Genomic DNA, 15,377 nt, shown 5'->3' on the forward strand with positions numbered 1-15,377 from the left:
TCTAACACACGATCATACAGATCTAATTTCCAGAGTGCGGAAACGCGTAAAGCCCTTGAAATCAACGCTGTGCGTCTCGTGATGCTTCAGTGTCAGTGAGTTGTTTCCACAACGCTTCTACTGACGCTTTTAACTGGGCTTGTAACCTTAGCCTTTGTGCATGTTTGCTAGGGAAGAGAGGAATTTAAAAGCCATTGCATCTTGTTCTAAGGTGCCTCTTCCAGGGTTTCCCATCAGCAGGGATATGATAATGTAGAACAGGGGTGCCAAACTCAAGGCCTTGGGGCGGGATCCAGCCTGTGGGGTGCTTAGATCTGGCCCGTGGGGTCACCCTGGAAACAGCAAAAGACCAGCCCACAGTGCCTCTGCCAGTGAAAACAGAGCTCTGTTTTCGCTGGCAGAGGGTTGAAAGACGCTGTCGCAGCCGAAAATGGAGCTCAGGAGCCCGTTTTCACTGGCATAACGCCAAGGCCACCACAAGCATCCCCAACACGAGTGATGTCGAGCTGGCCATGCTCCCCACACTCATGCCCACTTCGCCCCCCCCCCCAAGTTCAAACACAACCCTGATGCGGCCCTCAATGAAATTGAGTTTGACACCCGTGATGCAGAAGGTAGTCCTTTTAAAAACCATTTCAAGTTTCTAGTCCTTAGGAACTTACTGGAAATAAGTTGCATCCAATTCAGTATGAACATGTACAACTGGTTTGCACGATAGCTTCCAATGCCAAAAGATGCAGATTGCAGCAAAGAGAGCAGAAAACTCTGGTTTTTGGTTGCCCTTTTTCAGTCCGGATTTTTGCAGCCTGTCCTGTATTAGATATTGCTTAGCACATTGTAAGCCGCCCTGCGTCTCCGGAGAAGGGCGGCATATAAATCAAATTAAAAAAAAAAAAAAAAGATAACCTTCATACATTACAAATAACACAGTAAACCGAAATGGGATTTACTGTATTTATTTGAAGCCAATTATGTTGTGTGAATGTATTCCGTGTGATGGGTTCTACAGAGCAGTTGAGTTTTATTTAATACATCATGGCTGATCCTACTACCATGGGCATCCAAAAGGAAGGAAGGAAGGAAGGAAGGAAGGAAGGAAGGAAGGAAGGAAGGAAGGAAGGAAGGAAGGAAGGAAGGAAGGAAGGACAGACAAGTAAAGTTACACCCACAATCTGGTTTCTGCCAGATGCAGGTAGTCCTTGACTTACAATCATAATTGAGCCCAGAACAGGGGTGAAATCCAGCAGGTTCTGACAGGTTCTGGAAAACCGGTAGCAGAAATTTTGAGTAGTTTGGAGAACCGGCAAATACCACCTCTGGCTGGCCCCAGAGTGGGGTGGGAATGGGGATTTTGCAATATCCTTCCCCCTGGAGTGGGGAGGGAATGGGGATTTTGCAATATCCTTCCCCCTGGAGTGGGGTGGGAATGGGGATTTTGCAATATCCTTCCCCCTGGAGTGGGGAAGGAATGGGGATTTTGCAGTATCCTTCCCCTGCCACGCCCACTAAGCCACGCCCACAGAACCGGTAGTAAAAAAATTTGGCTTTCACCACTGGCCCAGAATTATGACCATAAGCCATGATAGTCATTAAGCAGGACATCACGTAATAGACCTAATTTTACAACATATTTGTTGGTGGCCGTTAAGCAAGTGTCTGCAATGGGAGTTTACTGCTGGAAACCAGAAGTAAATGCTGGTTTCTGGCGAAAAAAAGTTATAAATTGTCATCACATGACCTTGGGATCTTCTTCATTGAAGCACAGTGTGTATTTCAGGTGTTTGTGACACCTCAGCAAAACGGTTGCTTCATTCCCACATCCTTTTGGACATGGGTAGATAGGCAGGTTTTTTTGTTATTTCACAAGACCAATCTGAAACATTTCTCAACATGGGCCTCTTTTACCACAACGAACTATCTGTAGCTTTCAAAAAGATCCAGATAACTGTTTAACCATCTCCCACAAAAAAATAATAATAACGAATAATGCAAAAGCTGAGCAAGCTAGAAGAAACAAATAGAATTGGATGACTGCAAGGAAGCAATTTACTTTGGACGGCTTCTGCAGAAGACAGTTTAATACATTTATTTATGTATTCATTCATCCGTTCTTTCTTATGGTAATGTAAATTTAGATGGCTTGCTTTTATCTTAAGCCTGGATCCTGATCACTCAAGGCTGCTAGCCTGAATGGGAAACTCAGCTCAGAAAACATGTGCAACAACCGGAAATAAAGGAAATTGCAAATCAGTTTTTGCATTATTGCCAAGAGAACAACATAGACATATACAGGTAGTCCTTGAATTACTACCACAATTGAGCCTAAAACTGATGTTGCTAAACGAAACATTTGTTAAGTGAGTTTTGCCTCGTTTTACAGCTTTTCTTGCCACCGTTGTTAAGTGAATCACTGCAGTTGTTAAGCTAGTGAAATGGTTGTCAAGCGAATCTGGCTTCTCCATTGACTTTGCTTGTTGGAAGGTCGCAAAAGGTGACAGGACACTGCAACGGTCATAAATATGAGTCAGTTTTCAAGTGTCTGAAATTTTTTTTTTTTTTTTTAAATTTGATTTATATGCCGCCCTCCTCCGGAGACTCAGGGCGGCTTACAATGCGTTAAGCAATAGCCTTCATACTTTTGTATATTTATACAAAGTCAGCTTATTGCCCCCACAAACTGGGTCCTCAATTTACCTACCTTAGAAAGGATGGAAGGCTGAGTCAACCTTGAGCCTGGGGAGATTCGAACTACAGTAATTGCAGACAGCTGCTGTTAATCACAATGCTATCAGTCTGCTGAGCCACCAGGCCCTTGATCCCCATGATCATGATCCCCATGATCACGTGACCATGGGGATGCTGCAAAGGTCATAAGTGTGAAAAATGGACATAACATAAGTCACTTTTTGCAGTGTTGTTATAACTTTGAAGAGTAACTAAATTATCTGTTGTAAGTCGAGGACTACCTGTATTCACGTAGTCACCACCCTGGCAACGTCCGTTGCTATTGTGAGCTAGCTTTGGTTTCATCTAATTTCGAGGGGTCAGTGATGTGCTGGTGATTAAAAACAACAACACCTGAATCTGGAAATTCTTATCCAGGCCTTTCAGATAATTCCGAATTCAGTCATTTTGTAATGGCAGCTGGTTCTCCTTTCCCTTAGAGACCTTTTACATGCTGTTATGATTCTCTATATCTTGGTTTGCAAACTCTCCTCATCTGGGTCCATTGCTTCGTTTTCGTAGACATTTTCCTCAGCGCTGTAGAGAAAAGAGGGAAAAATAAAACACTATGGAGCTCAGCAGTGGGAAAATTCATTTTTTTTTTAACTACCAATTCTGTGGGCGTGGCTTGGTGGGCGTGGCAGTAAGGCCGTTGTTAAGTGAGTCATGCTCAATTTTATGTTTTTTTGTGTGTGTCATGGTTAAGCAAATCACCCCAGTTGTTAAGTGAATCACACAGTTGTTAAGCGAATCCAGCTTCCCGCATTGACTTCGCTTGTTAGAAGCCAGCTGAGAAGGTCGCAATTGACAATCACATGATTCCAGGACGTTGCAACTGTTGTAAATCCATGTGTGTTGCCAAGCACCAACATTTTAATCACGTGACAATAAGGGATACTGCAACAATCATAAGTGTGAAGACTTGTCATAAGTCACTTTTTTCAATGCCATTGTAATTTCGATCACTAAATGGTTGTAGGTCGGGTGTCAGCAACCTGCAGCTCTGGACCCGCATGCGGCTCTTTGGGCCCTCTGCTGTGACTCCCTGTCGGATGATCCCACCATTGGCTGGCCCCGCCCCTCGCCCTCCCCTCCCAGTCATTCTTCACCTGGCCTAAGAAGGTAAGGGCGATGGCGGGGGATGGAGAAGCGGCCAGGGCAGAGAGAGAGAGATACAGAGAGGGAGGGAGGGAGGGAGGGAAAGAGAGATGTCAAAAGGGTTTTGTGGTTCCTGGTATTTTTTAACAACCGGTTCTCTGCCCTAATGACCGGCTGGGTAGGCATGGCTAGGGGGTCATGTGACTGATGGAAGTGAGTAATGTCAAGTTGGCCACGCCCACCAGGCTCCCGGTGTTTTCTGTGGGAAACGGGTCCAAATGGCTCTGAGTGTTTAAGGTTGCAGACCCCTGTTGTAGGTAAAGGATTTACCTGTGCATGCCCATAATTGGGTGGGAGGAGTACGAATAACCATGTTGACTAGCTCCACCACTAGATACCCAAGACATAAAATGCCTTTTAAAAATCTATTGAAGCAGTAATATTTACCTGCCCTTGATCTCTATGTTCTCCAACTCGTCCTTGTCATCCTTTCTGCAAAATGGAACAATATTAATGAAGAATTAGGGAGGGAAGGGAGGATGAAAAAAACAGGGTAGAACCCCCATCCCTTAAAATATAAGACCTTCATTGCTCCACTCCTTAAACACACAAAGAGAGATACAATCACACCATCACACTAATCAGATAGGAACCTGGTGACCTTCATTCGTATAATGCTCTCAACTTGATTAGCTGTAACTTTGATTAGAGATGGATGGGAGCTTTTGGGCAGCTTAGATTTGTTGTGCAAATTTTAGCCCTTTTGATTAGCTTGTTGGTCAATGTTTTGGGCAAATCTGCAAAATGGGTTAATTATGTAACTGAGATTCTGTGAAAGCGATTGTGCTTTATCTTTTCCAAGTGGAGCAGATCAGGAATCTAATCTTAATGTGCTTGTGATGGTTTGTGTTTGTCAGATGAAGCAGGTCAGGCTTCAGTCATACACGCTGAGAGGGAGGACCAAGAAGAGAACTTATCTTGTAATCCAGAAGCAGCCTTTAATTTGGACTGTAGCTCTCTGGCACCAAGCTGGGAAATCTAAGCCAAGACTCTGGCTGTGACCCTTCAATTAAAGCCTTGTCTCTTTTTACATGCCTCTCAAACAAAAGATAAAGATTGTGCTTTATCTTTTCCAAGTGGAGCAGATCAGGAATCTAATCTTAATGTGCTTGTGATCGTTTGTGTTTGTCAGATGAAGCAGGTCAGGCTTCAGTCATACACGCTGAGAGGGAGGACCAAGAAGAGAACTAATTTTGTAATCCAGAAGCAGCCTTTAATTTGGATTGTAGCTCTCTGGCACCAAGCTGGGAAATCTAAGCCAAGACTCTGGCTGTGACCCTTCAATTAAAGCCTTGTCTCTTTTTACATGCCTCTCACATACAACACATGTAAACAAGAGGTGGAGTACAATCATGTTGTTGTAAATCCTGTCTTAGCTTTTTTGACACACCCCCAGTGGTGGGTTCCTCCCGGTTCCGCCCCCCGGCCCCCCCACGTTATTCTTACCTTTTATTTGGCCCCACCCCCAATCTATTGCTGCCTCCTGAGTCCCAGCTGATGGCTAGAGGGGAAAAAAACTGTTTAAACTCTTGCCGCGGGGCTTCAAAGGGCCGCCCTACAGCTGATCAGTGTTAAAAGAAAACAAATGAGTAGACCAGTGCCTGCAAAAATAAATGGGTAGACCAGTGCCTGCAAAAATACATGAGTAGCTCGGTGCCTGCAAAAATACATGAGTAGATCAGTGCCTGCAAAAATGAATGGGTAGATCGGTACAGCTCTGCAAGCAATTAAAAGCCTGGTAGACCAGTACCTCTGCTAAATCCTAAAGAATTGTCACATGACCATCAAGCCACACCCACAAAATAAGCCACGCCCACAGAACTGGTAGCAAAAAAAAATTAGAACCCACCCCTGCACACACCCTTCTCCATGTGTGGAGGGTGGATGGATTCAGCTCAGTTACAGTGTTGATGGGCACAACATTATAAGTTCTGAAGGACCTAGTTGGGGAACAGATCTTTCTGTCTATCAATGCGTTTGCTAAGAGCTGATGCTAATTTGAAGGCACATAATCAGTCAATCAATGGTTCTTCCAGTTCTGTGTTAAATGAGACCTTAAAACCTAAAGAAAGAGGTCTAGAAGAGACATACTTTTGGAAGAAAAATAGCCGATTGATGAGGTTTGCCACGAACATCACAAACAAGAAGACCGTAACAGCGGTTAATCCCACCAGCCAGGGTTGCAAAGCAGTGGAGCCATTGGTTGTTTCTTTCACAAGGCCTGCCGGAGTGGATACAATAAAGATTTGAATTACAGTCTGATTATTCCATCACACCAGGGGTGAAATCCAGCAGGTTCTGGAGAACCGGTAGCGGAAATTTTGAGTAGTTCGGAGAACTGGCAAATACCACCTCTGGCTGGCCCCAGAGTGGGGTGGGAATGGAAGTTTTGCAATATCCTTCCCCCAGGAGTGGGGAGGGAATGGGGATTTTACAGTATCCTTCCCCTGGAGTGGGGTGGGAATGGAGATTTTGCAGTATCCTTCCCCTGGAGTTGGGTGGGAATGGAGATTTTGCAGTATTCTTCCCTGCGACGTCCATCAAGACACACCACGCCCATCAAGCCAAGCCCACAGAACCGGTAGTAAAAAAAAATGGATTTCACCACTGCATCACACCCCCTTTTGTGGGGTGCAAAATCCAGCCTGCAAAGATATGTATGATCAGTAGATGGCAACAAAGAGGGTTTGTATCCTATGGCTGCCATCTAATGGCTCCCTGGAGATTTGCAGCCCAGTTGCGGTAGACCTAAATTTGACCAAGAGCTTAGTGCTGGATGCTGCAACATAACAGATTAACCACCATGGTTCATGTAGAGAGAGCATGTCTCACTTCGAACAGGAGAAGATACTATAGCACAGACTGAATTGCCAATCGCTTTGCTGATTCTGCTGATCTTTCTCAAATTAAGATAATGCAACTGATAAATCTGATTTGAGAAAAAAATAAGATTTCAAATTCGCAGATACCACACAGAATGAGAAAGCTCATTATGGAGGACTCCTGGAAGTTCCCAGCTCCAATTTCTGCCTGCTGAGTTTTCAACAAATATTAGTATTTTTCACTGGACTGTTTATAGCAGGAGTATCAAACATCAAATTGATGGCCACATCAGGGTTGTGTTTGACCTCAGGGGTGGCGTGGGGCATGGCTGGGATGGGCATGGCCGGGGGGGGCATCGCCAGCTCGACATCGCTCGTTGAGGCTCCATTTTTGGCTGCATCGGCCTGCCCGGGCTCTATTTTCGGTTGCGATGAGCTTGTGCAGCCCTCTGCCAGCAAATACAGAACTCAGGGAGGCTGCATGCAGCCCACCCGGGCTCCATTTTTGGCCACGGTGGTCTTATGCAATTCTCTGCCTCCGAAAACACACATGGTCCTCCCGAGCTCTGTTTTCACTGGTAGAGGCACCATGGGCTGGTCCTTTGCTGTTTCCAGGGCAACCCCACGGGCCAGTTCTAAGCACCCCACGGGCTGGATCTGGCCCACAGACCTTGAGTTTGATAGTATTTTTACTATCATAGTATTTTTACTGATAGATCCTGGTTTATAGTATTTTTACCTATGAGACCGTCTTTTGCCACCAATAGCCTCCCACCGACCAGTTCGTTCTCACAGGGAGGGACTACTCAGGGTACCGTCAGTCAAATTATGCCGACTGGCGACTCCCAAGGGGAGGGCCTTCTCTGTGAGGGCTCCAACCCTTTGGAATGAACTGCCCCCTGAGATACGAAATATCCCTGATCTCCGTGCTTTCCGCCGTGCCCTCAAAACCCTGATGTTCCAACAGGCAGGGCTAAACATATGAACATGTGAATATTTTAAAAATATTATCTAATTTTAGGTTCTATTTAATTGGGCCAAACTATGTTATAATAATAATTTTAATTAGCAATTTTATGATGTTTGTGTATCTATATTTTTCTTGACTGTACACCGCCTTGAGTTCTATGGGAAAAAGGCGGTATAGAAATAATAATAATAATAATAATAATAATAATAATAATAATAATAATAATAATAATAATAATAATAATAGTAGTAGTAGTAGTAGTAGTAGTAGTCGTAGTCGTCGTCGTCGTCGTCTTGGGGCAGATATGACTCCTGAGCCCATTGTGGCATCCTGAAAGCTTTGCTGATCAAGACGGGTTAAAAATTGGTTGGCAGTTTTGTGCCACCTTGAGGCAAAATGCACATGAAAATAAAGATGTTCACCTTAGAATAAATGTTAAAGAATTCACTACTGAATTCGTGGCAGCTGAATTCCAGCTTTGCTGTTTGCATCATACCCACCCACCTCTCGTGTTCCCTGAACTCTTCTGGAACATTAAAAGTGGACCTCAGAAACTCAGTGGTTGATTACCTCCAATCTGATATGTTATGTTCTCCTATTTGCAGGAAATAGAGCCAGTTTGGTCTAGTGATTAAGGCATCAAGCCAATCACCAAGAGTTTGTGAATTCAAGTTCCATCTTAGACAAGAAAGCTGTCTGGGTGACCTTGGGACAATCACTCTCTCTCAGCCCAATCCACCTCACAGAGTTGTTGTGAGGAAAATAGGAGGAGGAAGCAATATTAGATATGTTCGCAATCTTGAGTTACTTATAAAATCATAAAGGCGGGGATAAACATCTAATAAATAAATACATTAATAGGACACAATAACAAGAAGCACTGGGTTTCATAAACAGAGGGATAGAATCAAGATCACGTGAAGTGTTAACACCACTTTATAATGCCTTGGTTTATAATGCCTTGGTAAGGCCACACTTGGAATACTGTGTCCAGTTTTGGTTGCCACGATGTAAAAAAAAGATGTGGAAACTCTAGAAAGAGTGCAGAGAAGAGCAACAAAGATGACTAGGGGACTGGAGGCTAAAACATATGAAGAACGGTTGCAGGAACTGGGTATGTCTAGTTTAATGAAAAGAAGGACTAGGGGAGACATGATAGCAGTCTTCCAATATCTCAGGGGCTGCCACAAAGAAGAGGGAGTCAAACTATTCTCCAAAACACCTGAAAGCAGAACAAGAAGCAAAGGATGGAGAGAAGCAATCTAGAACTAAGGGGAAATTACCTGACAGTTAGAACAATTAATCAGTGGAACAACCTCCCTGCAGAAGTTGTGAATGCTCCAACACTGGAAGTTTTTAAGAAGATGTTGGATAACCATGTGTTTGAAATGGTGTAGGGTTTCCTGCCTAAGCAGGGGGTTGGACTAAAAGACCTCCAAGGTTCCTTCCAACTCTGTTATTCTGTTATTCTATTGAAGTGTAACATCTTAAAGGCAGCTTGCATGGAATTGGGATGGTATGCATTGCCTCCAGGTCTTCAGTGCTTCACAAAAGACCATCAAGGCCAATCTGATCTTAGGGGTGTTTCTCTTTGCTGTTCCAGAGGGCATTGTTCAACTGGAGTTAATTTAAAAGATGGGTTTTTTTTATAAGGAATCCAGTTGGGACACATTCTTTCTATTATCTGTGTGCCTTGATTTCTTTGGGCCCATTGTCCCTTTCTTATCAAACAGGTTATATGGCTGCACCAATCTGATTTGATTGCTAACAAGAGCATGAGTGACCATGGCCCAAATTCCAGAAACAGCCACAAATTGTAATGGCATGGGAGAATGGCCTTGGGAGACAGGAAGAAAAGCTACACACTGGGCATCCTGCATGGAGAGATACCTCAGCCCACTGAAGGAGGGGGATCTGAGAGGCATTTCAAGAAGGATCCTTCCCTGGTTTTCTGGAGAGTAACAGGAAAGGAGGGGAAAATACTTTCAGTCTTGCAAGATTCTGTTAACATAACCCTGCAATAAAAACAGAGTTAATTTGACCTGATACATCTATTTACTATACATATAAAAATACTTAACAGGTAAACCAACAACAAAGTTTAACAAAGTTAGATGTTTCAGGTCAAATTGGTTGCAAACAGACATATTTATTTATTTATTTTATTTTATTTCAAATTTATATACCGCACCTTCTCCCGAGGGACTCAGGGCGGTGTACAGCCAGATAAAAACATACAATACAAACATTAAAAACAATTAAAAGAATATATATTAATTTGGCCCAGTTTAAAAAGACAAACCAATTAAAATATTTAAAAATATGTTAAACCAGCCCGGCTTGCTTAGAACATAGAAGATTAAATATTCTGAGCCTGGTCTGCAAGGGGAAGAAGCAATTATTGTTGTGTGGGAAGCTCCCCCCCACCCCCCAGAAGAATGAAATATTTTGAGGAATATTAAAAAAGGCAGATTATTATATTTCCCAAAGGGAGAAATGAAAAAAACATGTTTTTTTAGAGGCAGAAAGCAACTTCCACTTTCCTTAATAGCTCCAGCAGATACTGGGGCCAGCTTTTAGAAATGCCGATTTGATAATCCATCCAAGACAGGGTATTTTGAAACAAAGGCAGCATGGTAGGATTTGAAGCAGCCATCACTCAAGATCCAACATAGGACAAAACCATTAAGCCACAATAGGAATTATTGCATCACCCTCAGAGCAGTCCAAACTTCAACCAAATCTAGCTCAGACAAACACCTAGGATTTATACTTTGCCTATAGAGTCAGCTATGACCCCTTCATAACCCCAACATGGCCCCATGGGAGTCTGACAACAGCCAATAGAATACATGTTCTTGCATAGAAACAGGAAACTCAAGTGCAAAGCCCAAGAGAAGGTATAAACCCCCCCCCTCTCAATTCCATGTGGTGAACTTCCCACAACCTATTTGGTTCTGCTTCATCATTAAACCATCTTTCCAATCAGCCTCCATGTTTCCAGGGTCTTTCTCCCAGCTTGGAACTGAACCAGATGGATATTTTTCCCACCGTTGTAACATATTTATCAGTATTCACCTAGGCTAGGGGGAATAATATATGTCTTTGTCTTTGTTTTTCATTTTTTAATGGACATTATTTTTTTTTAATGTCTATCCAATTGGGTTTTGTTTTTGGAAACATTCTTTTTTGTTTTGTTTTGGAGTTTGTTTTAACTTTTTGAATAAAAATAATTTGGAGAAAAAGATAGAGTTAGTATCTTTTAGTATTAATTTATTTATATTTCCTATTTCTAAACTTCCCATCACCTTCATAGTTGTATTCTAATATTCTAGTAAGTTAAAATTCCTTGTTGTACTTCTTGCCTGGACTACTTCAAAGGGCTAACACAAATGGCGCACAAGAAATAATTGTGTACTCCTTTTGACCACAGTCTTCTCTTTTTCTTGTAATCTACCGTGTTTCCCCGAAAATAAGACCCTGTCTTATATTTTTTTGAACCCCAAAATAAATACTTGGCCTTATTTTTGTGGAGGTCTTATTATTTTGGGGTGCGTGGAGCAAGACGGGGCTCCCCTTGCCGCCTTACCTAATTTCCAGCTCTTTCTCCCAAACCCTAACCAGAGGAAATGGGACTGGCTGCACATGTGGTTAAATATTTTCAGGGAGAGCTTATTTTCGGGGGCGGGGGGGCTTATTTTACCGTATGTGCTCAAAAGCCCAATTAGGCTTATTCTCAGGGGAGGTTTTAGGGAAAACAGGGTAATGATCACCACAAGGTCAGAGATCTCTTCAAAAGTTGGAAAGCTTAACACCAGCTGTCTCCAAAGGCTGTAATTGATAATCAAATTGCATTTCTTTCTGGCTATGGTCAATTTTCCCTGATTAAACGATTAAAATGGTTTAATCATTTTAAATGTAGCACTTAAAGATATATTCACAAAGTGTGGAAATGGGTCAAACAGCTGACAATTTAAGCTACAAAGTCATGTCACTTTAAAATGTGATATAAGAACCGTATCCTGTTTGAAGGATCCTGTTCTTTTTAAATTAATTTTTATTTAATTTTATTTACATATCGTGAGTATAAAATCAAACTAATTAAATTATCTAGTAACTCAGATTGGGATCGTAGACAATCGTTTCATCTTTTGTTGCACATAATTACTATATTTAATAATGTAATGTTTAATTTAATAATTTCAAAAAATCTACTGGATGAAAGTTATCTTTTGAATTCCTGTAATATTGCCATTTTTTGCAGTTCAACTTTTCTATTGGAATGTCAACTGATTCGACATTCTATGAAAACAATCAAATCCCTTCTGATTTTTCAAGAATTTCCAGCTGTGTAAAAACTGTCAACTTTATAAGCTCTAAGGAGTCATTTAGATTTTTTTTAAAAAAATACTTAAGGCCAGTTTTGAATCTAATATAATAGCTTGAGTTGTACTTTTTCCTGTTTTAATTTTAAAAATCACTCTAAAACAACAGCTCTATTAGACAACCACACACAATAATATCTGGTCATTTCAGGAAGCTGTGAGGGGCTATTATTACTATCCCCTTAGCTGATGAATTGGTTTTCCTTGAATTGGATGGAATTCCCGGTTTGATAACTGCAATTAAATAGATGATCTCTTTTAAAATTTGACTGGATTTCTCTCTTTAATCCAAAATTACATTTTTGAGGAACTGCATGCCACTCAGAGTTAGCTGATTGAAGTGGCTTCTAAGATCTGTATATAAATTAATATAAATATTATACAAGGTTCCCAACACAAATGGGGCCTTACATAGCTGCCCCCAAAATCCTTCCCAGCACGGCCCTCAGATTTTCCCACCTAATGCTGTTCCATACCTTGGCCATGAGAACAGGGAGCGAAGACAATTCCTACAAACACCGCCAAGTAGAAAAACAAGTTCATTCTCGGGTTTTTTTTCAGCCTGGAAGCCTTGTGTCACGATGTGTTCTTTGCCTGGGCACCTTTGTTGCTACTATTTTAGAAGGAAGGGATGGATTATTTTTCTTGCAACCTGGAGTATGGACTTGGAACCGGAGGGCACTTGATAATGATTCCTCATTAACGCTTTATGAAAGTGATACCAAGCTGCTCTGCTTTGATATGAGGAAAATGTATAACCAGTTAGATCAATGGAAAGGCGTGCGACACCCTGGGGACACAGCAGAACAACCGGAGTGGCTGAATCATCAGGGGCCAAATGAGAAAAAGCAACGGGGGGTGTCAGAGATAAAAAAATATGCTGATTGAGCCATCAAGGGTAATTTTTTATTGAGAGGGAGGGAGGGAAGGAGGGAGGGGAGGGACAGACAATGGAGGGCGTTAGAGATAAAAAAAAATCCTGATTGAGCCATCAAGAATAATTTTTATTGTAAAGGAAGGGAGGGAGGAGGGTGGAGAGAAAGAGAGGAGGGACAAACAACAGGAGTGTCAGAGATAAAAAATATGCTAATTGAGCCATCCAGGATAATTTTTTTGTTGGGAGAAAGTGAGGAAGGGAGGAAGGAAGGAAGGAAGGAAGGAAGGAAGGAAGGAAGGAAGGAAGGACAATCAATGGGGATGTAAGAAATAAAAATATGCTGATTGAGCCATCAAGGGAAAAAAATATTGTAAAGGAAGGAAGGACGGGAGGGAGGAAGGGACAGGGTAGTAAGGCTTTCCATGCAAAACGAAATCACATCTTCCTTGAGTATATGTAGAGGGCAATTCATTAATATCAAGAGGAGTAATAACAAAATTCTTAGAACTTATAGAAGCATGTCAAAGGATAAATCAAAGAAGAATATTATTTTATTAGAGGGAAAGAAGCTGAAATTTCTTTTCTTAATGGTGTGCAGGCTAGTAGCCTTTCCATGGGCACCCAAAATCTGGACAGGACCAAACCCTGTCATGCTGGAGTGTGTGTGTGTGTATGAGTGTGTAGAGTTTAACAATTCCAAATTGTAGCCTGAGAGGACTAAGAAAGAATCTGCCTTTAAAACGTAACAAGCAATTAATCAAATTTTGCTTTCCTGTATCTATTCACATGTGGTGTGTTTCATGTATATGGCTGCTAGCATAACCTATGGAAAATGCTGCACAACCATCGCTCCATATTTTCCCACATGACAGACTACAGAGGACATTGAAAAAGGACATTGAAAAAATACTGGGGCTGGGGAATCATGAAATTGAAAAAAATCCTCTGGGAACATTGTTGAAATGAGATGGGAGGGAGACACACAGGACATGGGCTCCATCTAAAAGAACCCTGAGTTTGTATGCACAGCCTTATTCTCCTAGGCAGGATAATCCAAAGCAAGCAGCTTTCTAGGAAGGAAGTAAAGAGGCAATAGAACCAGTTTTCAGAACGTGTGTATTATCTTGGAAAGAGAAGGAAAATACCACATATCTGTCTGCTCTGTTTGCTGTTCCATCCATCCATCCATCCATCCATCCATCCATCCAATATGATGCCTTGATGATCCAGAAGTAGGGTCATCCATTGGAACTGGTTTTTGGTTTTAGAATAGAATAACAGAGTTGGAAGGGACCTTGGAGGTCTTCTAGTCCAACCTCCTTCTTAGGATTCTTAGCATTTACAACCTCTGGAGGCAAGTTGATTAATTGTTCTGTCAGGAAATTTCTCCTTAGTTGTAGGTTGCTTCTCTCCTTGATTAGTTTCCACCCATTGCCTCTTGTCCTATCCTCAGGTGCTTTGGAGAACAGCTTGACTCCCTCTTCTTTGTGGTAGCCCCTGAGATATTGGAACACTGCTATCATGTCACCCCTAGTCCTTCTTTTCATTAAACAAGACAGTTCCTGCAATCGTTCTTCATGTTTTAGCCTCCAGTCCCTTAATCCCTCAGTTTTGGCAAACTGAGAACCAGTTTGGTGTAGTTCTTTAAAATCCAACATATTTATGCTATTCCAAGCAGCATGAGGCAGATTACCTAAACCATATCCTAAACCAGTGTTTCTCAGTCTCAGTCACTTTAAGATGTATGGATTTCAATTCCCAGAATTCCCCAGCTAGCAAGGTTGCCCATTGCAGATGGTTTTATCTGAGCAATGGCAAACTGAAAGCTAGTTTGATGGAGTGGTTAAAGCATCAGACTAGAACCTGGGAGACGGTGAGTTCTAGTCCCACCTTAGGATCAAAGCAACTGTGTGATCTTGGGCCAATCACTTTCTCTCAGCCCAAGGAAGGAAGCAATAGCAAAGCACTTCTGAAAAACCTTGCCAAGAAAGCTTTCCCCACCATTTTCCTATTTACTTTTGTATTTTGTATCTTATTTTATCTTATAACCCAATTAAAATAAATAAAGAAATAAATAAATAAAAGAAATGTTAAACCAGTTATAAACTGTCCAGAGTTTTGGTTTTAAGATGAGTGGCCATGCATATTTTAGCTATATTAGGTTCTTTTTACATTTAAAAGAACCTGGAGAACAAAGAGAATTGGAAAAAAAAATTCTCTTATAAAACTGAACTTGAAAAACAAGACATTCACAGTGAAAGAAACAAAAGAATGCAAAAACCCAGTTCCTCGTTTCAGTGAAATCTGGTAGCTGCAGGAAAATGTGACAAAATTATAATTTGCATGAAATGCTTGTAGTTCTGAAATTCTGAAAGATAGCAGGGAAATCCAATGAATGCAGAAGATGAACAGGAGAAAAGTCCTTCATTTTTCCTTCATTT

This window comes from Pituophis catenifer, unplaced genomic scaffold (assembly GCF_029215685.1).
Source record: "Pituophis catenifer annectens isolate HBS135680 unplaced genomic scaffold, rPitCat1.0.hap2 SCAF_1, whole genome shotgun sequence".
Taxonomy (NCBI): Eukaryota; Metazoa; Chordata; class Lepidosauria; order Squamata; family Colubridae; genus Pituophis; species Pituophis catenifer.